This window comes from Lissotriton vulgaris, chromosome 11 (genome assembly GCF_964263255.1).
Source record: "Lissotriton vulgaris chromosome 11, aLisVul1.2, whole genome shotgun sequence".
Lineage (NCBI taxonomy): Eukaryota > Metazoa > Chordata > Amphibia > Caudata > Salamandridae > Lissotriton > Lissotriton vulgaris.
In genome coordinates, this window is record NC_141699.1 from 438,545,498 (window position 1) to 438,572,108 (window position 26,611).

A 26,611-nucleotide genomic window follows, 5' to 3' on the forward strand; every position below is an offset into this window, starting at 1 on the left:
ATTTCTCCACAAGTTCCCCGTTGTGGCCCCTGATCTCTTCAATTATGCACTTTGCGGTTCCAAATATTGGGAACCGGGGTAGCCAATCCACGGCAATATGTATGAACTGTTGATGCTCTGGATATCGATGTCTGTATATATTGATTTCGATTATGCATTGCATGTATAGTATTTTGCCTAATTTGCACACTCCAAGATGGCGCTCGTACTTTTGTCGAGTAGTCCTACCTTAATTTCCATAATGGGAATGCACGCTGCACTTTAAAATGAGCTTCCGTGTAACATTCGTGTTGACACATTGATAAAGGGCTTGACCCGAAACGCGACTGTGAGAAGTGAAATAAACTTGGAATAATTTGACAAACACCCCGCGATTGCTGCCTTTTCTTTCCCGGCTGGGGAGGAGACTTGGAGCGGTAATATATACATATATATATATATATATATATATATATATATATATATATATATATATATATATATATATATATATATATATATATATATATATATATATATATATATATATATATATATATATATATATATATATATATATATATATATATATATATATATATATATATATGTATGTATATATATATATATATATATATATATAGTATTTGAACAGTGAACATGTTTTTCTAATTATTATATTTGAAAATAAACGTACATTTGTCTTACTTTGTTTTTCTGGATATTTTTGGGATGTTCGTGGTTTATTCACTAGTTTCTTTTTTCTGTTGGTTGAAAAGGAAACTATTATTTTTATTAAGGTGTTACATTTAGTTTCATTATTTTGTTTATTTAGTCTCTACTTTTATTTAGTTGTAAAAAAAAGGTATTTTGTTGATGTTGTTTAGTTGAAGTGTATAGAAGCTGTTAAGAGAAAAGTATTTGTTAGTTATATTTTGCTTTTTTATTTGTTTTTTAAATTAGTTTACGATATTTGCTGGTCATATACTTTGTTAGATATTTTTTGTAAATGTTGATGTTGTACTTGTTTTGGAAGTAAATTGCTGTTTTGAATTTTCTATGTGTAGTTTTAGTGAAGTTTAATCTGTGAAATATAAAGGAACACATTATAGTTTTAATTAATTTGATTCTTTTATTTTTTATTTTTATTTAGTTGTAAAATACTTACTATTTCTAGTTGATGAAGTTTATTTTGTTGATGTGGTGCTGTTGAAGTCTATTGAAGCTGTTAAAAGAAAAGTATTTGTTAATTACGTTTCTTTCAATTTAAATGTATTAGGTTTCATTAGTTTACTCTATTTGTTGGTTAAGTCCTATACTTACTTTGTTTCTTTATTTTTCATTAATGTTAACTTTGTAGTTAATTTGGAAGTAAATCGTTGTTTTGAGTTTTCTAGTTGTGGTTTAATGAAGTATAAACTGTGAAGTATAAAGGAAAACATGTTAGAGTTGTGTTGAATTTATTTACATATTCTTTAAGCTACTTTTATTTATTTAGTTAAAAAGTTTTGTCCCTACCTTTACTGAGAGTATTTTTGAATAGTTGATTGTGCATTTCCTTTTTGTTCTGTTATCTGTCTCGCAAAGTTTTGTGCTTCTTAAGTGTTTGTCCATTTCACTGTAAATTTTGTGTTAATTACTTTATTACTTTATTTTGCTTTTATAGTGTTTATTTCATTAGTTAGAGTTTTCTATTGGTTTCTGTTGGTGTAGTTGAAATTTATTGGTCGAGATAGGTTTTTTGAATTTTTTTAAGGTACAGTTTAATTTGTTTAATAATAATTATGCTTATTTTGAGAATTGTGCAGAGAATAGAAGCACACAAGGGAGAGAGTAATATTGAATGCAATGGTGGGGGGAAGTGCACAATCGAGAGATCAATGTAGAGCATGGGAGGTTGCAGCGGAAAAGCACATGAGATAGAGAGCAATACAGAGTGTAGGGGCATTTTGCCAGTAGGATACACGAACAAGGGAGAGAGTAACAAGATGTGCCTGGGTGAGGGATTTGCAGGAAGAAGCACATGAGGGAGAGAGAGCAACATGTAGCATGGGGCGGTTACGTGTTTTTCAGAGAAGAAAGCACATGAGGGAGAAAGCAACACAGCACATTGGGGTAGTGTGTATGGCATGGAAAAGCACATGTGGGTGAGAAGTGGAAACCACATACACTCTCTTGGAGTGCTTTACCAAAATTAGTAAAGAGGTTTCCTAAAAGTGAGAAAAGGAATGATACAAGTCAACCAAGCTAAAGGATGGAAAAGGGGCTATGCTCCATGGGAGGGACAAACTCAAGCTGGACCCGACAGAAAAACCACTGAATATGAACTAGGCAAATAAAATTGACATTCATGCCAATCAATGGTAAGCAATAGGCCAGCTGCAAACCCATTGTAAATACCATGCCTGCAATTGGTCTTTCTCAATCAGACAGCATGCAGTGCCTGGTTGGCAAGACAGAGAAATACAGAATACTTTTTCTTCGGAATTAGAATTAATGAACTGGGGAGGTAAATTATAGAAAACTTTTAAAAGTCATGTTTTATGCTAAAACTGTTTGCTGCAACCAGAACCAGAAGCGATTAAATTAATGAGTCACAGAACCCCAAATTAAATTGAATCTGATTCAATGATTAACTCAAACTTTTATATTGTGCACACATAATAGCTAAATGTCTCCAAATGTTAAAAGAATTAGGAGCACTGTTACGTGGTGTTAACAAATTTCTTTAGGAATATCCTTAAGCTAAAGGTTATATATTTGCTTGACATGATATAATGAGGTTAGACTCAGTTAAAACATTCAATTTAAATCTTATCTTCATTGTGCAAATAATGAAATTACTGTACTATGGTGTGTGAATATTGATTGAGTCTTCACTGAACTGCCAGGTTGTCTAAATGGGAAGGTTTCCCTTTGTCTCATCAATTATTGGAATGAATGGTACTTAGGAAACCTAGGCCCAAATTCTCAAAGGTTTAGCATTGGGTTAGTGTTACTTTTATATGCTAAACCAAATCTAAAACTTTTTGGGGATTAAAAAAACAACGCAAATTGGTATTTGGGTTGGTTTGTATGGAAAACTAACTCAAAGCAGCGCAAAACGCTGCTGTACATTACTTTGTGTCAAGGGGGCATTACATGGGTGGTACATGTGTGCACCTGTGTCACCACCCATGCTTTTTGACGTTGAACCCTATTCTCAAACATCAGTAGAAAGGGTTTAACGCCAAAAATTAACGAAGCTGAAAAGCAGGCTTTAAGATCAGAAATGTTTTCATTTTTCTGTGCTTTTCTGACTTTGCATGCGTACCACACTATTCAGCACACATGCAAAGTAGCAAAATCTTTTTCACTTGTCTAAACATAATACTTTGTACAAGAAGCATACCTTCTCTGTACAAAACCTATGCTAGACTCACACACACACCCTAGCACTATAGTTCTAAGGTGTGTGCATGGTGCTCAGCAGCTGAATTCTGCACCAGAGCTATGGAAGTGGGAGAAGAGAGCTATATCTTTCTGAATATGGTGCTCCCCTGCTCTCTCCCTGTTACGCAATGCAGCGCAGCATTTTTGGCTGCGGTGTTGCTTTCTGTGACAGTTCGGAGACTCTGAGCTCTAGTTTCTCTAAATGATTTTCTTCCATATAATAATTTTACAGAAGTGGACGTAAAAAAAAATAGACTGAAAACTCAGTCCATTTATGTAGAGGAATTGGTGAAAAACATCAGCTCTCTCAACTTGACAGTTTGTGGGGAAACATTTCTGATGTGACAGGTGAGTGGAGGACAGACTGCAGAATTTCAGGATATCTTTAACATGACAATAAGGGAAACTGAAACTAGCCTTTTTGAATTAATCATCCTGCCTGCCAACTAAGATACCAGGCCCCACATAACAGTACATTTATGGACCGCTAAGGCTGATTTAAAAACATGCACCGGGATAAAATAAAGGGTTGGATACAGATTTCACAAAGTTGTCCCTTTCTGCCCAGTGCTGATAGTAAGAAGCCTAATTGGAATTTGTTTCTACCTTCCAGTTGTGCTTTGCTTGCGAGGGCTGTTTGGTGTCCAACTATGTGGAGGAAGTCTTGTTGACTCCTCCAAAGTTTTAGAAGGGATTCCCTTGGGAACCCACTATTTTCTGATGAGTCCCAATGTAACCCACAATTGCCACCTGACATATACTCCAGAGAAGGCTGACATATACTCCAGAGAAGGCTGAGCAATTCTGGGAAGCATTTCCCCTGATGTCGTTGGATCTGTAATGCTTATTCAGAAATGGACTGTGGTGACCAGGAGATCCTAGTTAAATTCTCCTGGTGGATGGAGCATGTCAGCAGCCCTTGCAGGAAGTCACAATGCCACCCTGAGGCTAGGAAACTCTGCAATGCATCATCTGGTTCCTTGGGAAATTCCCTTGAGTAGAGCTAGTGCTACTGCCACTAAAGGGAGCACATGTGGCACTCTCCACTTCTGTTCCCTACAACTCTAGGTGGGCCAATGCCCCAGTGATTTGTGTCACATAGAGCGGAGTGTGGTCAACTCTTCACTTCCTCTGGAAAAGACCAGTGCCATGGGCATAAATATGATTGGGCATGTCAGGTATCTTCCTGTCCCACAGTCTGGAGGCAACGGGAGCATGGGACCAGCGGCGGCCAGCACAGGTAAGCGCGGAGGAGCAGGGCATGGCACAGCAGGGGGAAGCCGACACACAATGGAATAGGTATTATTTATTTATTTAATTATACCTATTTTGTCATCTGTCGGCAACCCCCTGGAATTAAAGGCAGTTAAGAGGATTTCACTATACTGAACCGCGATAAGGGCAGGTAGCTGGGCAGGTAGCTGCTCCTTCTTTGAACGTGTTTTTTTGTCGCAATGTTTCACTCCATCCCGATTAGGGGGAGGGTCCACTACACAAGGGGCCTTGCATAGCCCTGTAGTCAAACCGCCATCAAGGGTCCCGCCCCGTGTTACTACCTAATAAGTAGAACGCCCCGCGCTTGGTTCAGTATAGGGAAATCCTCTTTACTGCCTTTAATTCCAGGGGGTCACGCCCTGAAGAAAGTCTGAGCACCCTTTACAGGGCAGTAATGGACTGAAACATGTTGGCAATAGGGTCCTAGGATCATAATATCCTGAGAGACCCTTATTATTTTCTTAATATCAGTGCCAGACCCAAGAAGGGACAATGGGGTCTGACATTGATTTTGAATCTTTATCCCCCTGGCCAAAAACGATCTCATTAAGCGCTCCCTGAAATATGGTCGAGCCCACCCTGACTTCTAGGCGTTAGGGTGTCCCGATGATGAAGCATGACACAGCCGGTTCTAGTTATCCAACCGGTGTCCTGGTAGCAAACTAGGCCTGTCAGGGAGTACCTTTTGTGATATAGTGTTTACCCACGGGAGGGTGTACTCCTTTCAGAGTTCCTCTTGGCCCTTCCCCCAGCAAGGGACTCCTTCCCTCGCTGGTTTTGTGTTTCAAGTTAATGCAGTCGCCTCCTCCTGATTTCAAGCACTTTACATGCTCTGCAGAATCTTCTGGAGGATTCCAACCAAAACCATAACAGAAAGCTCTCGTCACCAGGTGCCTCAACTACAGCATCTCCACCCAGCTCCTCATAAGACTCTAGACCATACAGATTGCTGCAGCCAGACTCACCCTGGACCTCCCCAAATAAAACCACATCACCCGTACCTGAGAGATCTCCTTTTGCTCCCTATCCAGAAAAGATGCCAGTTCAAATTCCTCACACATGCCTACAAAGCCCTCCACAACCTTGGACCTGCCTACATCAACCATCGACTGAACTTCCACCAACCTGTGCACTTCTTCACTCACTCTTCCACACACCTTGCATCCATCACAGCTGCAGTGGGGGCTTCTCTGTCTCCTACAACACTACCAAGATGTGGAACGGCCTTCCCGTCCAGCTCTGTCCAGCCCCCTTGCTGGCAGACTTCAGAAAAAGACTCAACCCCTAGCTCTTTAGCTGAGAAACAGAACACATATACCCCTAGCGGTGACAGTGCTGTGCTCTACAAATGTGGTTTGATTTGTTGATCATATTGTTTTACGTCCATGAAAGATTACACCATCCTGGAAAGTTTAAAACTTTGGTTTACATTTTATTTGAGGATATATATTGCCCTTGGTTGTTGTGATGACACCAAGCCAGTGGACATGAAACTTAATACGTGCATTTCTCTTATAGTGCTAGTAACTTGGGGCGGATTGTATTTCTAGAGGTCTACACTAGCTAGTCCACAGATTATTAAAGGTGTCTCCAGGTAACAGGGTGCATGTTATATTTACGGGTTTGCTTCATTATTACAACCTCTCTCTAGTGTGCATTCCCTATCATTTGTGAGATCCTTTAAAGGATGTGATATTAAGCATTTAAACCCTCCCTATGTATATAGTTGTTAATTATGTGCATAGTTGTTATAAAGTACTTTTCCTTTTCTTAAGAAAAAAAACTGCCAGGCGAGAAAATAACTAACTATTGTTTGCTGCATTGATGAGTTCTGTAGTCCACAGTAACTCTCTTGAGATAACCTTGGGCGGCACTGCTCTGCCTCAACTTCTAAACAGGAATACTTTGTTCCCAGTTCAACATTCAGAAGCAGGGGTATTCCTGGACACTAGTGGCAGAATACTCCAGTTCTTGCATTAGGACCCAGTACCCCATGTCTGCCTGGGGTCCGACTAACTTGGATTTCTTTCATGTACTCTGAGTCCAGTCAAAACAGTAGGCATTGATATTGGGTACAGAATATGACTCAATGTCAAGACTTTTTGCTGGGTTCTTTGGCTTCTGGCTATGGTAAAAGGTTGTTGTTAGAAATGGAGTTTCTGATTGTCTAGAGTATACACCTAAGCCAGTAAGAACCCACCACTCTAGTAATGGCAAGGGAACTTTCAGACCTAGGATAGCCCCTGTTCATCCCCTTGGTAGCTTGATGGAGAAGTCATGCTTATACCATAGGTAATGTGTATAGCATGTGTGCAACACACACACAGCAGTGACACACTATGCACACCACAAAAAGAGACTCCACACAATTTTATATAAAAATATCTTTGTATTGTTCATAAAACGCATTAGACCACAATCACATAAATCACTGTGACACTAGGCACTTGTCATGATGTCACATATTTTGCACACTCACATTCCCAAAAGGGCAATTGTCATAACCTCACAAGTTAGGGCAATCCATACAGGCTTGTAGATTGCACACCCTATAAAAACATCATCACTGCACATATAATTCCACTTCTGAGTCAATGTAAAACAACATACATCAAAACATCAGGACACGAACTCTAGCAGTAACTCCCAGGGGTACGCACATGTCACCGTAACAGCCGGTATCACAAACTAACCCCATAGGAACATAGGGTGCAGCACATCTAAACACCTAATAGAGTTTATATAGTAATTATGTTCCCCACGTGTAACAAGGGCCTTCCAGGACCTTAACCCCACCACACACAAAAAGGGAACTGGGGAGGCCTCTCTGCACCCTCCCCTCCTGTTAGAACTTCGCCCACAAGTCTGCTGTGCAACCTGGCCTCGCTGGTCCCGTCCTCACCTTGCTGCAGGCCATAGATGACTCCTGGTGTCTCTTTCCCACAGCCAGAATAAGCCGTAACATGGAGGGACAGCTCCGTTGGGGTGGAGGCTTTGGAGATGGAGATATACCGTCTCACGTGAGAGCCTTGCGGTGTGTGGAGCTTGGGCTGGCTCCACTGTGAGCGCTCAGCACCAGCTCACAGAACCTGATCCCTGCTGCAATGGAGGCTCACGGGTCCCACACTTCAGGCCCCCACTCTCTCCTGTGAGTCTAAACCAGACAGTGAATAAACATCTCGGCATGGCATAAAGAATCATAAGCCCACAGAAATGGCCACTTCTAAAAGTGGCATTTCTGAAATAGTTATGACAAATCCGCTTTCACCAAAAAGCAGGATTTATCACTACTATTCCAAACTTACCAAACATGGCGATGCTACTCCTCTCATAGCAGAAATTACCACTGAAGCACCTATCAGGGAATTCCCAATGCAAGCCTATGAGAGGGCAGACCCACAGCAGTGAGAAACCAAATAGTCTGTTTGTCACTACATGGACATGCCACACAGTTAAGGCACATGTCCTACATTTTACCTGCAGAGCACCCTACCCATAGGACTAGCCTGAGCCTACCATAGGGTTGGCTTATATGCAGTAAAAGGGGATTTTCGGACATGGCAACCAGTTTACATTCCACATCACTGCAGCAGTAAACTGCGTGTGCAGGCCCTGCAGCCCCAGAGGCCTAAGACATGTTTGAAAGACTACTTCGGTGAGTGGCACAAGCAGCGTTGCAGGCCCACTAGCAGCATTTAAGTTACTCAGCCTGTGTCTTTGGGATACCAATGTACAAGGGACTTACAGGTAAATTAAATATGTCAAACAGGTGTAGACTAATCTTAACAAGTGTACAAGAGAGAACACATGCACTTTAGAACTGACCAGCAGTGGTTAAGTGCCCAGAGTTAGAAAACCAACAACAACAGGTCAGAAAAAAACCAGGAGGAAGGCAAAATTTGCTGAGATGACCCTGCAAAAAGTGCCAAGTCTAACAGTTGTACAAATCGAATATTGCTGGCAAGGGTACTGGATACATTATATGGCAGAAGACAATTAATGTGTCCATTGTCTAGCGGACATGACTTAGCAGTGTGCATAGGAGGAACTGATGACAGGGGTATTTGGCAAAGGGATAAAGGATAGATTATGTCCCAGTACCGAATGTGAACTGCTGGGTTATGGTAGTGATGCTGGGATCAAGTCAAAAGTCAATGACCACTGCTCAGAGACAGAAGTGCCTAGCAGTTCGGGCTGGACACTTCCCATTTGGCGCAGGTTCAAGACTGATTTGCCTATGGCTGGGTCCAAACTGAAATAGCATGGTGAGCAAAAAAACTGATGGATTTAGGCCCAGATCTCTGTATTGGGGTGAATGTATGACATTGTTCTGCATTCTATCCATCAATTGTTCTTTTTGCATTTGTCACCTCGAGTGGGACGGGTATGCCCAGACGTGGGTCCTGTGCTCTCGATGCCACTGAGTCAAGCTATCCTGACTGAAAGCCCGATGCCAGTCGTAGGATACTTGTTTCCAGTCCAGGGAAGACCTGGCCTGGCAGTTCCGGCTGCACTGTTCCCATTGGGCGCAGGGCTAAGACTGATTTGCCTATGGCTGCGTCCAAACTGGAATGGCATGGTGAGCAAAAAAACAATGATTTTAGGCCCAAATATGTGTACTGGGGTGAATGTACGACATTGTTCTGCATTCAATCCATCAACTGTTCCTTTTGCATTTGTCACACCGAGTGGGACGGGTGTGTCCAGACGTGGGTCCTGTCTTCTCCATACCACTGGAGTCAAGCTATCCTGGCTGATGAGGGCTGAAAGCCTGATACAGGTCCTAGGATGCTTGTTTCTAGTCCAGGGAGGACCTGGCCTGGCAGTTCGGGCTGGACTGTTTCCATTGAGCGCAGGGTCAAGACTGATTTGCATATGGCTGGGTCCAAACTGGAATGACATGGTGAGCAAAAAAACGATGGACTTAGGCCCACATCTGTGTACTGGGGTCAATGTATAACATTGTTCTGCATTCTAGCCATCAATTGTTCTTTTTGTATTGGTCACAAGACACAGCTTCTAAGTATTGTTAGCTACTGTCAAAATGCAGATGGCCTGCATTTGTCCCGGTGTATACTACAGCCATGAGCATTAATTGCAAGGCCCTAAGGAAGGTGTTGCCTCTTGGTTGCTGGGCATACTACTGGTTATTTCCAGTGAATACTGTAGACGTGTCTTGTTCAAGACTAAGGGCCTGCTTCCTATCTCGTTCAGAAAGCAAACCGAACGATTGATGTCCGGAATGCTTTCCATACGACTCGTGTCAGGGGAGTCTGACCGAACAAGTACCATGCATTTGAATGCATCCGGATACGATTCAGTCGGACTCCCATTGACGTCAATGGGAGCATGTGTACCTAATGCGTACACAGGCTCCCATTGTCAAAAGTGGTAGTTGGGGATCATCATGCCCCCTCTGGAGGACACCCCTTGGTGCCTTTCACACTGTGCATTGTCTGAAAGTGGGACCCATGGTTACCCCCATGGGCATGATTTGGAAGGCCCCGGGTGAAAGGGGACCTGCTACAGGCCCCTAAAGACCAATTCCGGCAGCCTTTTCGATCCGGGGAAAATGAATAGAAAAGGCTGTCTGAATCGTTCATCACACTTGCTCGCTTGGAAAACCTACTCTATAAAGCTGTAGGAATCCGCTCCAGAGGGCTCTATCTCTCAGTAGGTTTTCGGGAACCGATTTGGTCAGCGCTAAGGATTTCCAGGCATCGTACTTGGTCGTTCGGAATTGGGAACGAAAAACCAGTCCGATTCGGAACCCTTCTGACTGAGATCGGAATCAGGCCCTAAGCTAGGTTCTTTCTGGCAAAGGTATACGCTATGAGCAGTTTAGCAGACGTCAAGTTATTTTATGTTATAAGGGAAAGGGTGCACTGAAAAAACCTTTGTCAAAGGGATATTATAGTGCTCTACTACATTTTCCTAACTTATGGTACAAAAATGAGTCCATAAATATCTCCAATGGATATTATGGTTATCTGTTAACTGCCAGTGCAACCGCCATTTTTGATATTCAACATGTGTGTGAAATCATCCTTTGGCTCTCAGTTAAACTGAAGGCTTTCATCACTTTACAATAGCTTGTGCAATGCCTACTCAGTAAGATCAGTATTATTGACACTGATGTTATGCTACAATTGTGATGCTATCGAACCGCCATGAACTTTCAATGGGTGCATTTAATGGGCATGTATTGAAATGTCACGGTTGTTTAGCTAACAATTAAAAGCTAATTAGAGTGTTTTGTAAGTTTTCAGCAGTATCATTAAAGTTCCTATAATTTAAGTTTTTAGAGGATCCTTACGTCCGTAATACATAATGTATTAACCGATCTGGGGAGAAAACTATGAAGCTCCTTTAACATTTATTTTCAGGCATCCTTCGAGAAGACCATCTCCAGATGGAGCACAATAGAAATATAAAAATGGCTAAACATGCAAGTTTAATAAACAAAAAATAATGTGTGTGGGTTAAATGAGGCAGTGATCACTACACAATACCATTTAAATAAAGAAGTACCTGTGTAATGCACAGAACCATGCCTCTTGTTTGTATGCATTTTACCAAAACGCCTGTTGGTTTGCTAGGCAGATACAGTAGGATTCATCAGTTCATGAATTTAAGATGTTTAACCCCTCCCATGCTGATGACGAGCTCAGCTCGTCATCAGCACGGTGCTCGTGTGCTGATGAGGAGCTGAGATCTACACGGCCGTTAGAAATCTCACATGCGGGGATAATTCCCCTGCTGTGCTGAGCGTTCTAAGGCACGGGCGTGGCCGTGACGAGCTCAGCTCGTCATCAGCACACGAGCACCGTGGCTGATGACGAGCTCAGCTCGTCATCAGCACCGGGGCGCTGTGTGCGCCCCCCGCCCCCAGCACAGCGGGGGAATTACCCCCGCAGCGAAGGGTTAAGTAACCGATTACCTTATATTATTCACAAACATTATTATGAAAGTTGATGATAACTTAGCATTGCTCTTTGATTTCATTGCAGAGTGCATAAAATACCTAAATAAAGGTAGTAGATGTCTGAAATGTTCAGTATAAGGGTTTAACAGTATAAAGATCATTTGCTTTTAAGAACAATTTTGTTTTAGAATTAATTTACATGTTGCTACATTCTTAGTGGCAGTTGGCCATACTTTAAGTTGAACATTTCTATGTAACAATTACTGACAACACAACACAACAAAATGCTTACATATGATATGTTTAATTTATTTCATTATGCCTACATTTAATTAGAAGTTTGTAATATTAAAAAATGAAATGTTGAACTTAAACACAATGGGATTTATTTTTCTCCTTAAACTGCATTATTTCATAATCTTGTGCAATGGACTTGATACCTTTCTGAAATGTTGCATTATTTGTTCTTGGTTCGTGCGAGATTCCTTCTGATAACAAAGACAGCTCTTTACCTATTGTGTGTGAAAGGTGGGAAGATGATATTTTCTCTATATCCGTAAAAAGTATCAACAAGAAAAAGCTCTATGTTTACCAACCTATGAGGATTGAAGGACATTCTTTTTCATGACTTATATGGGAAATTATGCTGGAGTAACAGTTTGTACCTGTGAAGATGGAAGAGCGATCACATGACAATTAGACCATTGTGGACCGACCATTGATGTCATTACGACAAATATGAACTACTTAACTACGATATACAGGAGGAGTCTTGCATTGCATTTGTGTTTTGATCTCCTTTTTGCGCCTTTTGAGGAGAGTTTATGTCTAAGTTCAGGCTGCCCTTTGACATTTGTCCTTCTCTCTAACAAGCCTGCTGAACCTTGCCTTTTTGCCCTTGCTGATGAACTTACATTTCAGATGATTTGGAGCAGTTTGGTGAGTACCAGACATGAATTTTCCAGGTTTATGCTCAATTACACCTCACGCTCGCGGCACCTGACCAGGTGCCGCGAGCGTGAGGGGTAGGTGTTCCGCCGTTCCAGCACCATAACGAAGGTTCCAGTAACTTAATAGCGATGGCCTCACGGGAGTACGCTGCGAGGCCTTATCCAATCCCCCTAGGGTCGTCTAAATAGAGCAGGACCCCGAGGACCTCTTTTCCTCCGAATGAGAGAGGTTGTATTTACCTTCTACTAACTGTATGAACATTTAGTTCATATGTGTTTTTCTGTGTAGTACTATATTTAGGTCCTGACGAATCGCCATCAGGCGAGAAACATGTTGACCACACCAGGGGGTTGAGTTAGAGTTCTATACACTTTTACGGTCTCTAGTTCCCCTCTCACCCCTTTTAACCAGGGAACCAGCCACATTAATAAAATTCAGTGTGGACTGTTTTACCCTTTTTACTTTCACTCACGTTTACACTGACTACACTCCTCTATCTCCTCACTTACACCCACCATCGGCAAGGAACTAAAGAACCCCGCCAAAAGAGTACCTTTCGGTACTCTGGCAGACATTGCAGCGCCGGTCTGTCGAGGGGCAGTGAGTCGATGATGACACTGGATACCCTCCAGTAAGGGTGTGTTCCACACCTAATACTCTGGGTGTATGAGGCTCTCCAAGTTCCGAATAGGGAATCCTTCCAGTCACGGTATTGACCATACCCACCCTTATCTCCACGCATTCACACCATCTCTGGGGAACTTTGTACTCTGCTGCTAGCTCAATTACACCTTTTCCCTTTCCCATGGACTTTGCTCCTAGTGTACTTTTACTTGATCTATTTGCACATTCTTAGAGAACCTTTGAGAACCAACCTTTTCCTTTGTTGATGATAGAGATTGTATTGCTAACCGAAAAGTATTTCTTTTGCATCTTTCTATTTAGGGATAGCTTACTTTAACTAGATATGTGATTTTATGTTTCAAATTGTTAAATTTATGTTTTATGAACTAAATAATCTGGAGATTTGGACGATTTGTATTGTTTGGATTTATATATTTGCATTTGTTTTACTTATGCACTTTTATGGTTGTATCCTTTTTTCTCAACAGAAAAAAGTTTATGAACGAATGACTGAACTTTTTAAAATGTTACTTATATGCATTGATTCTGGATCTTTAATACAATAACCAAATTCTCTACCTTTATCTGAGTCTTATTGTGTCTAATGTTATTTACTGAAGCTGTGCTAATTTCTACGGACCACATTTACAAGAAAGTGCTGCAAAGTGTTGCGTGAGAAGGGGCCATATTTACAAGGACATGAAAAGCCACGCAGGGTGGCTTTACTTGTCCTTGTAAATATGGGACAGCAGGTTGCGTCGCTAATGCGTCACAAAAAGTGACGTACTGGTGGGGCAAGTGGCTTGTAAATAAGACCTTTAATGTCTGATAGAGACAGTCCTATATTATTTTCAGAACATTAGGTCTTTTTCTCTTGTTCTGTGTAGCCACAGCAGAGCTTTTAGCTTGCATGATACTTGTTAGACTTAACTTCTTCAGGAGCATCAGTCTACCAATTGCCATAATTATTTCTATAGCAGGGTCTTGAGAGTAATTTACATGAGCCTGATTACCAATTTGTGAGCTGGCTACCAATTAATAGTCCTCACTGGGTAACTAACAGTTGGGCATCTTGTTTTCTCACCCCTCACTACGACAGAGAAAGATCCATCGGCAGACCATCACCTCTGAGGTGAAGTATTGAACCTAAGTAAATTCCTACCCATAAGGGCCCAATGGAAAACAATGTTCGTAAGTGTATTAGGCTTCCGCTGCAACAATGTGATCGGGAAAGTGCTCACTTCACCTGTGTTTCGCCATCTCATCCAAGCTCCCAGAGACCAAAGTGAGGCAGCAAAATGGTGAATGGTGGTCTGAACAGCTATCTACAGCATCTCCTTGAGCTCTACAGACCTTAGAAGGTGAGAGAATGCAGGTGGTGTGATGCCTGTACCAAACACCACATTTCCCTGTCAGCGGTGGTGTCTGCAGACCCACTCTCACATGCAGACCCACTCTATGCAAAGTAGCAGCTCTCACGGCATGATGTCAGTATGTTTCCAGCTCTCATTCTCAAGGAGAGACAATAAAACATTGGTTTTGGAAGGCCATGTGCTTGGCAATGGCATACAGGGTGGCAGGAGTGGGTAGAAGAAGGCCAGGTACCTTTTTTATTTTTTGATGGGAGGGAAAAGGTGAGGTGGGTGGGGGGTGTGACTGGAGGCCAGGGATTTTATTTCAGATTGGAGGATAAATATATTGATGGGGTGGGGTGTCTTTTTTTATTTGGGGATGGTAGTTGGACGGTAATGGGGTAAGTCACAGGAGGAAAGGTATGTTTCACTTTGGGCAGGGGGTGATGTAAATCTTGAAGTTGGTAGCTGTTGATGGCAGGAAGACATGTATATTTTTAAACTTTGGGAGCTTCGGAGTGGCCATGTGATGCATGACTTCCTCGTTACTGCTCTGCCACTCTTTACATGTTGAAAGCATGATTTGGGGGTCCACAATTAACATAAAATTATACATGGGTTAGAAGAGAAAAACAAATGACTTTACCTTAGGATCCTGGGTGACATCACAGGCAACTTGAGGTTAGCTTGAGTTGTCTATTAAATGTCAATCAGCACCCCTCTGTGAAATATGTTATTCATATATAATTACATTAGACATATTAGTATCCAATCCATATCCTATCTTGGACAGACTTTTCTAAATACTGTAACTCACTGCAATTATGCCACAGCTGTGAAAATAACATGAGTTTTTCACTGCTGTGATGTGAGAATCGTTACTGAGTGTTCATAGCCTATGTACAACAATATAGAACCCATGTGGAACAAACCATTTTGTATGGGCAACTGTGAATAAAGTAAAGATTTTATTTTTTACCTCAGTGTTCTGAATGACATCATAGAAAGCTCCTACTTTGCTCTGGTTGTCTCTTTAATGGCATAAAGAATCAATAGGCGAAAAGCATCCTCATGAGTCACAGTTACCCATCTATAATGTTGTACATACTGATTAGCAGTTGTTGTTTGTTGGATAACATTAGGGTCCCAGGTATCCCAGGTAGACTCCAAATTATGAAATTTATTTATCCTTCAATTCTTAAATGCACACCTCCTGCTACACATTGCCCCTTGAGTACCCGTACCATCCCAACGATCAAGAGATGTGGAGTACTTGCCAGAGCTACTAACTTTGGAACTGGGTAACTAGGTTTGAGTCTCGGCATCAGGTCAACATCCTGTGATTCTGGACAAATCACTAAGGGCCAGATGTAGGAAGCCTAATACCGGTCGGTAACGGGCGAAATTACCGAATTTCAGCCGTTACCGACCGGTATTAGGCTTTTCAGATGTAGGAGGCCACATTTCAGGATTCGGTAATTTACCAAATCGGTAATATAAGAAATCGGTAAATTACTGAGGGCCTGATTTAGGTAAATCTCAGTTACCGACTCTAGAATACCGAATTTTACCAATTCGGTATTCTCGATTCGGTAAATGAGATGTAGGAAATAATTCGGTATTTTTTACAGAATCGGTATGATTCGGGAATTACCGAATCGGTATTTTACTGATTCAGTAATTGCCATTGATTCCTATGGGCATTGAGGCCCATAGGAATCAATGGCAATTACAGAATCTGTAACTACCGATTCGGTAAAATTACTGAATTGTCAAGGGGGACAGGGTGTCACTTTGACACCCTGTTGCACCCCTGATTCTGGCTTGTGTGCCATGTGACACACATGTATGCCCTTAGGGCATGTATGTGTGCCACATGGCACAGGTGTACATGCACAGATGTGCATGTACACAGGAATTCGTTATTTACCATGAAATATTATTTCGTGGTAAATAACGAATTCTTAAAGGCCTGTGGCACTGTTTTCAGTTCCACCTACATGTAGATTTACTATTTCGGTAAATTTAGCGATTCGGTATTTTACAGAATCAGTAAATTTACCGAATCGGTAAATTTACAGATTGTGTAAAATTTAAGGCCCCTACATCTCAGTCTCCAAATACCGGTCGGTAACGGCCGAAATCGGCCGTTACCGACCGGTATTTGGCGACCTACATCTGGCCCCGAATTCCTAAAATACCGATTCGGTAAATTACCGAATCTGTAATGTAGGGAGCACTCAAGTGAGTACTTCTTACATTTAAGGATTCGTTATTTACCACCAACTATTAGTTGGTGGTAAATAACAAATTCTTTTTAAAAAGCAATATTTTGCTTTTTATTCAGTGCCATGTGGCAGACATACATGTCCTTAGGGCATGCATGTGTGCCACATGTGCACCCATGGACTATTCAGGGGTGCAAGAGGGTGTCAATGTGACACCCTGCCACCCTTGAAAGGGTTCCCCCTATTACCGATTCGGTATTTACCGATTTGGTATTTACTGAATCGGTATTTACCGAATCAGTAATTCCCATTAATTCCTATGGGCCTCCAGGTCCATGGGAATGAATGGGAATTACAGAATTGGTATTTACAGATTCAGTAAATACCGAATCAGTAAATATTGATTCTTAATTACCGAATCTTACCGATTCGGTAATTTTTACCGAAAAATTATCTACATCCCATTTACCTCTTCTTAAATACCGAATCGGTAAAATTCGGTATTTAAGAATAGGTAAATTAGGATTACCTAGATCTGACCCCTAAATCTCCTGTGCCTACCAAAAATTAATGTGTCTTTGTGTAATGTAACTGGTGCTCATGTAAAGCGCTCCAATGCCTTCGGGTTGGGTTTGTGCTATGTAAAATTCAAAAAAAAAAAAAATCTCAGAATCACATATTTTTGTCTGGGAAATAACATTAGATTAGATACATTTAAAAATGTAGGCAATTTTTGCCATCCTTAATCAGAAACAGAGGAGCTCATTAAGGGCAGGAGGGGCCGGCTGAGACAGATTGAAATAACCTGCTGTAGCCTGTTGATAGAGTCTGGTGCAGCCAGGCACAACACTATGCTGACCTGTATAGCACAATAAGAGGGGGTTGGTTGGTTTGTCGTAGGCGATATTCGAGACTCTGGAGTAGTGTCATTAAAGTTAATGTGGGTGGATGAATGGAGAGATAAATCAGTCTTTAATCAGGGGAGTGTAAGGGCCACGGTCTCTGCTGACAATTCATCGAGTTTAATATGCAACACATCCAGATTCCTAATTACGCTGCTTTTAATAGGGCTTTCCGACAAGACATTTTATGAGCCCATTCCTCTTTTATGCTTATTAACTAAAACTAATTCAAAGTAATGCACTCTAAGCTCTTAGCTGGGTCATCTTATTAAGATAGTGCTTTAAGTCCTGAGATGAGCTTGTGTTTTAGGAAGTTCAACACTCTTTGCATGGGAAATAAAAAGAATAAAACATTTATTTAACTCACTATAGGAAGTCTCTCCTTGAGTTCTTTTCCATTAGGACATCCAGAAGTGGAGATATGTTTGCAATGCTAGTTTGCATTCTGTGGAGCTGGACGTACACTGAAGATGTTGTCATGTTGATATCTATGTGAAAGGCATCTCCTGAAGGAAAATCAGCCGGGAAATGGTTGTCAATGTACCTTACTTTTGCTCATGAATGCAGTTATGGTATTTATGATGCAATAAGTGACATCATTGATGGTGTCAGTGTTCACAGTATCACTCATCATTCTGCTAGATAACACACGGAAGGGCAGATTTGCAAGCCCCTTGTAACACGTTTGCGCTGCCGTTGCGTCACTTTTTTTGTCACAGCAGCGGCGTTAAGAATGCGCCACGTTGCGGCCCATTTTTAATGTAATGCAACTAGGGAGATACGTCATGTTGTAATAGCCTGCGCCACATTATACCTGCATCAGGTATAATGTATGCAGGGTGGGTGTTCCCCACGAAAAAAGCCATGTTGAACTGACGCATAGAAATTTATAACATTTCACTGCGTTACTCTACGCCTTCCCTGCGTCAAAATCGCTATGCTTGCTAAAACCGGGAGTAAGGAATGACGCAGGGCTTTTTGAATGGGACTCATCTGTCTGTTGTAGTACAGTGCTGGAGTTGCATCACTTTTACGAGCAACTCCAGCAGTAGGTCACTTTTGTGCCCATAGATGCATCCGTTAGTCCTTGCGCCATGGAGCACTGTATTGTAAATGCAGCGCATCCATGCTTGTGCAAGGACATTTGGCGCTGGCACAAGGAAACAGGCGCATCTATGCAGAGGCACCAGTTCCTTGTAAATGAGGCCCGAGTTTATAATGAATGTCAGATTCCTTTTGACCTTAAGGACATGCAGTGTCAGACATTGTTACCATAAAGGTCGACCCTGGCTAATAGAGAAACTTTAAAAAGATTGTATCGCCACGCATGCCAAACTGTGTCACTGTGCTGAACAAACATTCAGTGCAGAAGAACATAATCGGTATCACCTTTTGTAGTGTATTATCAGTTTGTTTAGGGTGTGTGTACAGTGGAAGCTTTGAAACACCATGTCACGGGGCCAGCACATATTGTCACTGCGTTTTTAATGAAAACTTGAAATTTTCTTTTTTTTTTACTTTGTTGGAGTGGAACTGTATTTGTAAGAAATCTAATCGCACACTCCAGAGCAACATTTAGCCTTTTTTAATCAAAACTTTCCGCATTCACATATTGCACATTTCAGAATGTTTCCAATTGTGGACATCTTTAGGGGAATGAATACATGGACAGCGCCATACAAATGCCATATTCTCCATCTATGTTTGTAGGACATCATTTATAACACGGATTTGGAGTTTCTGACACCTTCAAGGAGTCAGTGCACTTGAAGCGCTCAGTAAAAGAAGTAGATCTTCATCTTTGAAGGCTGCATTCTTTGCAAAATCCGTTCAGAGCGTCTTCAAAGGTAATCTGTGATATATTTTCTATTCCTACTATTTTCGGGCTTCACATTTCCTCTAACATTGACGTTTACACCTCTTGTATGATACAGAACTTACAACGCTCTTTAATAAAGTTGGTATGCTCAGTGGTGTATGTATTAAATACACATCCATTTAAGGGCCTGAATACAAGTTGCATTGTGCTGGATAACAATAATGTCACAGAGGTTGTTTAACCAGTAAGAGGATGGCTGACTCCAGTAGCTCCACAGCGCCGAGACACCCCAGGGTATTTGTTGCGCTATAAAAATTACGTAAATAAATAAATAAATAAATAAACATGCAGTTCGATCGATACTGTGTGGTAAATCTACATCTACAGCAATTACAAGTAAAACTCCATGGAATGGTGAATTGCTGCGGTAAACCGATTTTCGGGTAGTAAAAGCCCCTGGAATTAAAAATGATATGGCATTTTTATGCTAACATATTCCACCTGCTAGCTGGTGTACTATTCATAGGTCATCTAGATCTCAGCAGCCTACTTGCTAGCCCACTAGGTCAGCAGAGTGTGTTTCTCTCAATAGCAGATGCATTATGCTGCCTGCTTCGAGCTGACATAGCGCTGGCTCTGGACTGAAAAGAAACAAAATAGCGTATTTGTTTCTTTTCAGTTCCCAGCCTGCCAGGCACATTACAAGAGTGGGTGGGGGTCCCCTGAGTTAGGCGTCCCCAACAGAGGACTGCGCGTTTTAGAGGGAAGAGGCAGCACAGAGTTTACCAGGGTAAAGTAATGGTCGCCCCTTTCCCGGAGAAAAATGCTTAGCCCACTCTTCACATTTTAAGATTCTGCAAAGCCCTACACACCATTGTTAAGTAAAACTTTATGTTGAAATAATTTGTATTCATTTTAACATTGCCTTTATGTCTTTGTTTACTTAGGTTATCAGTATCAGTCAGGGGCCATTAGAACTACTGTAGAACACATACTAAATTGTTTTCCTTTTACATTAGTTGTTTAAAGTATGTACTGATAAGTGGAAAACATAAGGCCAGCACAGTAAATGCTAGTCACTGGAGGGAATTTCATAATGTTTCCTTTAAAGGATCTAAAGGAAACCAGGAGTTCCTATTTCCCTCGGACATGCTTTGGATATCTTTGAATACTGTGCCAGGCCAAAGTTAAAAGCAATAATGCAATACATATAGGGGCAGATTTACAAGCCCCTTGGGTCCCTTTTACACCGCCGTTGCGTCACTTTTGTGACGCAGCGGCGGTGCAAAAGATGCGCCATGGTGCGGGGTCCTTAAAACGTGACGCATCTGGAAGATGCGTCACGATGTAAAGCCCAGCGCCAGAAGGAGGCGTTCATGCGCGGGGGGGGGGGGGCGTTCCGATGCAGGAACAACTCCTAAAAGTGGCTGAGTGAAATCTACAAGATTTCACTTAGTCACTTTTGGGCCCTTACTGCGTCAAAACCCTGCTTCTGCTTGTAGCAGCCGTAACGATTGACGCAGCATTGTAAGAATAGGGCCCCCCAGAGCATTGCTGGAGCTGCGTCGCGCTTGCTACGCAACTCCAGCAAAGCGCCGCTTTTATGGCACAGATGCATTACGCATCTGTGCCGTTTTTGCCCCATAGTGCGCTGCATTGTAAATGCGGCGCATCCATGGTGGCTGAGGCATGGCACACAATAACTGATATGCAGGGATGCGCCAGTTATTGTAAATCTGCCTCTTACTTTAAAAATAAGTGGCAAATATGTACCAATAAAAGCACAGCATTGCAAAATGAAATTCAGCAGCTTTACTGAAATATTTAGAGGTGCTTCACATATTTTTTTAAACCAATGTAAAGCCTCTGTGTTACATAAAATAATTCAGGAATTCAATACTTAATAACCACATTAAGTTGCAGGATTCTAAAGCAGAGATCTCAACCTCTCTCTTGTCAGATGCATCTTGTTTTTTAAACGTGCATCCTGTTACTTTTCTTTTGCAAATACAGAAAGGACTACAAGTACCAGTGCAATTCATGAACTACTCATTGATAAAATAGAAAAATGTGAAGTCACTGTGTAAGGTCTGATTGATAATTTCTTGTACACATATGAAGCATGGACGCCTTTTCCTTCATTGTTTCTGCAAAGTATGTTTGTGTTTTCATGCTGGTCGCTCCCATTGTATGAATGAACAACAGCGCTGGTTATTTCAGTTACCAAATGAAAATCCTTTCCTGGTGCTTAACAAGCTTGTCAGAAATACCAAGGCCATTGCTAAGGGGCTGTGAGGAATGGGACCAAGCACATGAATTTATTGGGCTGGTGATGCAAGTGGCAGGTGGCCAAGGGAATTGTTGCTGAAAGGGGAGTCATGATTTTGTGAGAAGTCCAAATGAAGTTAATTTGTATTACTAGATAAACTTCCTAATACAATTATGCTAAGTTACCCGCAAAAGGTCTTTGAAAGTGCATTAGGGAAAATGTACTGCTATGTGTGCATACAAATGATCTGCTTGGGTCAAAGACAAAGTTTCCCTAAGTAGCCAGTCAAAGTGCCACAGGTGAGGCCTGTGAATGTCACATCTTGGTTGCTGTAAACAATAAAATGTCACAGATAATCTGACTGAAAACGTAGGCATGGTGTACACTTCATATGCAGTAAACTAAGGGAAAGGGTTCAGTGGAGACATGTGATTTATTTTAATCCAAGGAGTTGTAATGAAAATGTGACAGCATCTTTTACACTGAATTTGAACCTTTCAATTCGTGGGCCTTATTTATGAAGGCCTTACGTCAGTTTTGCGCCGCCGGTGCGTCACTTTTTGTGACGCACCAGCGGTGTAAAAAATGCGCCTTGTTGCGCCATATTTAAAAAGTGACGCATCAAGGTAGATGCGTCACTTTTTAAACCCCTGCGCCACATTATACCTGCGTCAGGTATAATGTATGCAGAGGGGGCGTTCCCCCGCAAAAAGCCTCGTAATAGTGACGCAGTGAAATCTATGAGATTTCACGGCGTCACTTTTAGGACGCTGTTGCGTCAAAATCTTGCGCCTGCCTCACAGCAGGCGTAAGACTGACACAAGCCCTTTCACATGGGGCTTTCCCCATGTGAAAGGACGCATTGCTGGAGTTGCGGCACTTTGGTGACACACTCCAGCAATGCTTCACTTTTGCGCTTACGGATACATCAGAAATACTGACGTATCTGTAACTCCTTGCGACATGATGCGTCATACATTAAATATGACGCATCATGAATGTCGCAAGGAGTGCGCAGTGAAAAGTGACGCATTGCTGTTTTCACGCAGCGATGCATCACTTTTCATAGATGAGGCCCCAAATGGTTTAGCAGGGCCATTGGAATTATGCAGCATGGAAGGGCCAGAATATTTAGCCGGATTGACAGAATTATGCGTCCAGAATAGGCAAATTATAAGTGGTCATTTTTCCCATTTTGTGATTCGATTACTTCATAATTGTGTCATTTTTTAACAAGTTAACACTGCCTGGGTATAAGGTTGACCTACTTTGTACCAGTTTAAAATACAAATATAGGTAAAAGCAACAGAAAGGTGGCTTGCCAACTTTTGAATTGGGCTTTCTACTCCATCGTTACTTAGATTTTAGTAACTTTTGATCCGTTTAACTTAGAAACAAATTTTATTTTTGCTAAAATCTGCAGCTTAGGCTTCAGATGATGAGTTATGTAGCAAAGGCATACTTATGTGAAACTGACGCAGGTGCAGAATCACATAATTAAAGTGGCCCTGTCTATTACCCAAAATAGCAAATATCCATTTTACCCATGCCTGCATGGGCCATCACATACATAGGCATTATGTTCTCCATGTGTTTTTTATATGCAATGTTAAAATACCATTAGCCACACTATCATTGGTGTCCCTAGAAGTAAACTTCAGGGGGTCACACATTAAGTCACAGATAAACTGGTGCTACACCTGGGCCCTCAAGTCAAGTCAAATTTACTTTATTCAATTTAGCATAGTAGTGATAAAAACTCACACACAAAGCAATTCATTTAGAACATCTATAAACAATGTAGCAAATGTCATCAGGAAGAATGGGTCACACCTGCTAAGTAACAAGATACATAAAAACAAACAGTATAATTATCTAAAAATTGAAGGTACAGTAAAGCAGACCTCACTTTATCAAAATAAAATGGAAACAAGAGGGAACATATATACTTGTTAGGCAAATGCAGGGCAGATGAGGACAATATGTAAAGTGTCAGTGCAGCAGTCATTTCACATGTGCAAATTGCTGGTTCCGACGAAATTGCTGTGCCAACCAAATTGAAACTAAGGGAGCAGGTTTAATTTAAATTAAGTTACCAGTTGTCTGTGCAAAACAGGCATATCTGGTGTCGAATACAGTTATGTTTTGCTTAGGGTTTTAGCCATAACATAAAATCTGCATGAGTTTTTAAATAAGGAACGATTAACCCTTTTCTCATGCACAGAAGCCCAAAAGTCATCCTTAACCCACAAGATATCAGCTTTAGAAAGTAATTCAGGGATATAAATGTAAATGCTACTTGTAAAGCGCACAGCTACCTCCAACAGAGGTGTCTCGGTGCTGTCCGTTTACCGCTTAGGAACCCTTCCTGGTTTTTCCCTGTGGAATGTCCACTCTTGGGCACCCCCAAGGTGAAGCCAGGCATCCCAGCACTGTTGGGGCCATTGTGGAGATTAAGCAAGCTATTGCCCAGAGTTGCAGAGTGGGACCCATGATTAGAATAGGCACCGAGGCGAGAATTATCAGGTTCAAGGAAATTGAGCCCAAGACCCGCCGAAGCGGGTATTGAACCCTGGTCCCGGACCAGAGCTCTGCATCCGGGTCTGCCGCTCTAACCTATTGAGCCACACTTCTCCGTAAGAACACCTGGGCACTCAAAATTGTGAATTAAATGGAAAGGGGAACTGTCAGTGTAAGACTGGGAGCTCTGTGAGTTTGTGGTATATTAACTTGCTCGGCTAAAATAGAAATAACTTGCTTAATCTTCACCTTTTGGTGACTAGATTTAATTTACATTTGCTTATCCCTTACAAACCTACTCCCCTATTTAGGCACTAGTGATGGGAACAATCACTATGCTCCTAAAATTAAATTTTGATTAAATTTTTTTTATTATATTAGAACAAAAAGTATGAATACAGCTTGGTTTTCGGAGTGCATGTATGTAGAGCATGCTTATCTCACGAGGATAACTTTTTTCTTTTTGACACTAAGCGTGTCATGGAAAGTCCTGCTGATGCCATGTGGAGTCAGGCGGCAAATGAGAAGCACTTCTACAGGGTGGGTGGTGACTATGGGGCATTTGCATTGTAGGAGACCCCCTCACCATTCCTTTCAATGCTCCTTCTAAGGTTTTGTTATGCATCTGGCCCTGATTCCTTTCCCTGCTAGGGATCACTCCTCCTCACATGAGTGTCCTAGGCAGGGACATCTAGTGACAATCACCACACCTTAACTAGGGCAATGAGACCATCATTATGACCTTGTGTCCCAGTGGTAAACGTGCCTTCAGGTTACAGAGTTCTCACTGCAAAACACTTGAGGCTTTAGTAGTGGAAGCCCTACAATCCACACAGGCTCTAAATGGAGTGGGGTAACTGCCAGGGTGGCTAGGGTTCTTCAGTCAACAAACTCAAAATAACTTCATAGTCTTCCTTGAATGACAAATATCAATAAATGTGTATTCATTGAAGCTTTAACTTGCTTGCTGCTTAACAAAGGACCACTAGACAGCACAGATCATAAAATAAATTATTGCGTTCATCAGGGTAGTGTCTGATGAGAGGATTAAACAAAGATAATGATGTGACAATGGAAGTACAAAGAAGAAACAAGTAATGGACCATCCAGATTTATTTTAGGGGGACAAATGTTAAAAGGATAATGATAGTGAGAAAAGTTAAGTCTTGAGACGTGGAAGTTTCGTTATGGAAAGTGGGAGAGAAAGTTCCAATAATTTTGTGCCTCTACAGTGAAACGTTGTCTAAAGTGAGATGTCTGTGGGATTTTAGTATAGACAGAAAGGTGGTGTTCTAAGTTCTCTGGTGTGAAGCTGTTGTGTACATTGGTGATCATAGTATGCAGGTAGGCGGGATTGGGTTTCAGGAGTGCCGTACAAATGATGCAGTTTTACATTTGAGGAATGTATCCACTGGCATCGAATGTAGGGTACAGACAAATTGTTAGTTGTACCAGAGTCAGGAATAGCAAAAACTGCAAAGTCTAAGTCTGTCGCTTTGCAACTTAGCATTTTTTTGACAAAGCTTGCAAAGTTTAAAAGAAAGAGGACATCAGTAGTGACCCTGCAGCTAAAAGTGTTCCATGCTGCTCTTTAAGACAGAGAGTAGACGCAGTGGGAGTACTGCGTCTTGGCAAACATGACCTACTACTTCTTTTTATGCTCCTGAAAGTCACACATTTGTGGGGCAAGTCTTCTCATTGCTTGGAGACTTTATTGGGTGGCTGCTGAGTGGTTTCATTTTCCAGCTACATCGCAGGGTTAATGGCAGATCTGAGAGAAAGCAGCTAAAGTTCCACAACTCAGGAACCAATGCTGTGTCCTTAGAACAGAAGTCTTTAAAATGTGGGACTTCCCTCAGGGAGTCCATGGCTGTATTCCTAGAGAGGGGCCGATTCCAATCTCGTTCGAAAGGCCATCCGAGAGCCGTCCAGAGCCGGACATTACAACCGACTCGTACTGGTAACCGATTCAACCAAACGATACACAACAATGCCCAAATCCCTTTATTTACTGAACGACCAATTCTGTCCACAATTTCGAAATGAGAAGCCTCAGGAAAAGCAGAATGAAGTTGTCCAGAGGCATTTCCAAAGCCGATTCCAAGCACTCAAGTACGATGCATACTTCCTATGTGCCAAATCATTTGCCACAACCAACACGTCAGAGCATCCGGAAGTGGAGTATTTCAGCTCCAATTTGCGCCACAACGCGAATCCTGCGAATGAGACGGTGCTGCCATGACTCCAATTGTGCATGTCATCCCTATACTCTAACTCTTTGAGCACTACTACAACTGCAACCAACAAGTTTGTTGCAGATGGTAAGTCCGACACC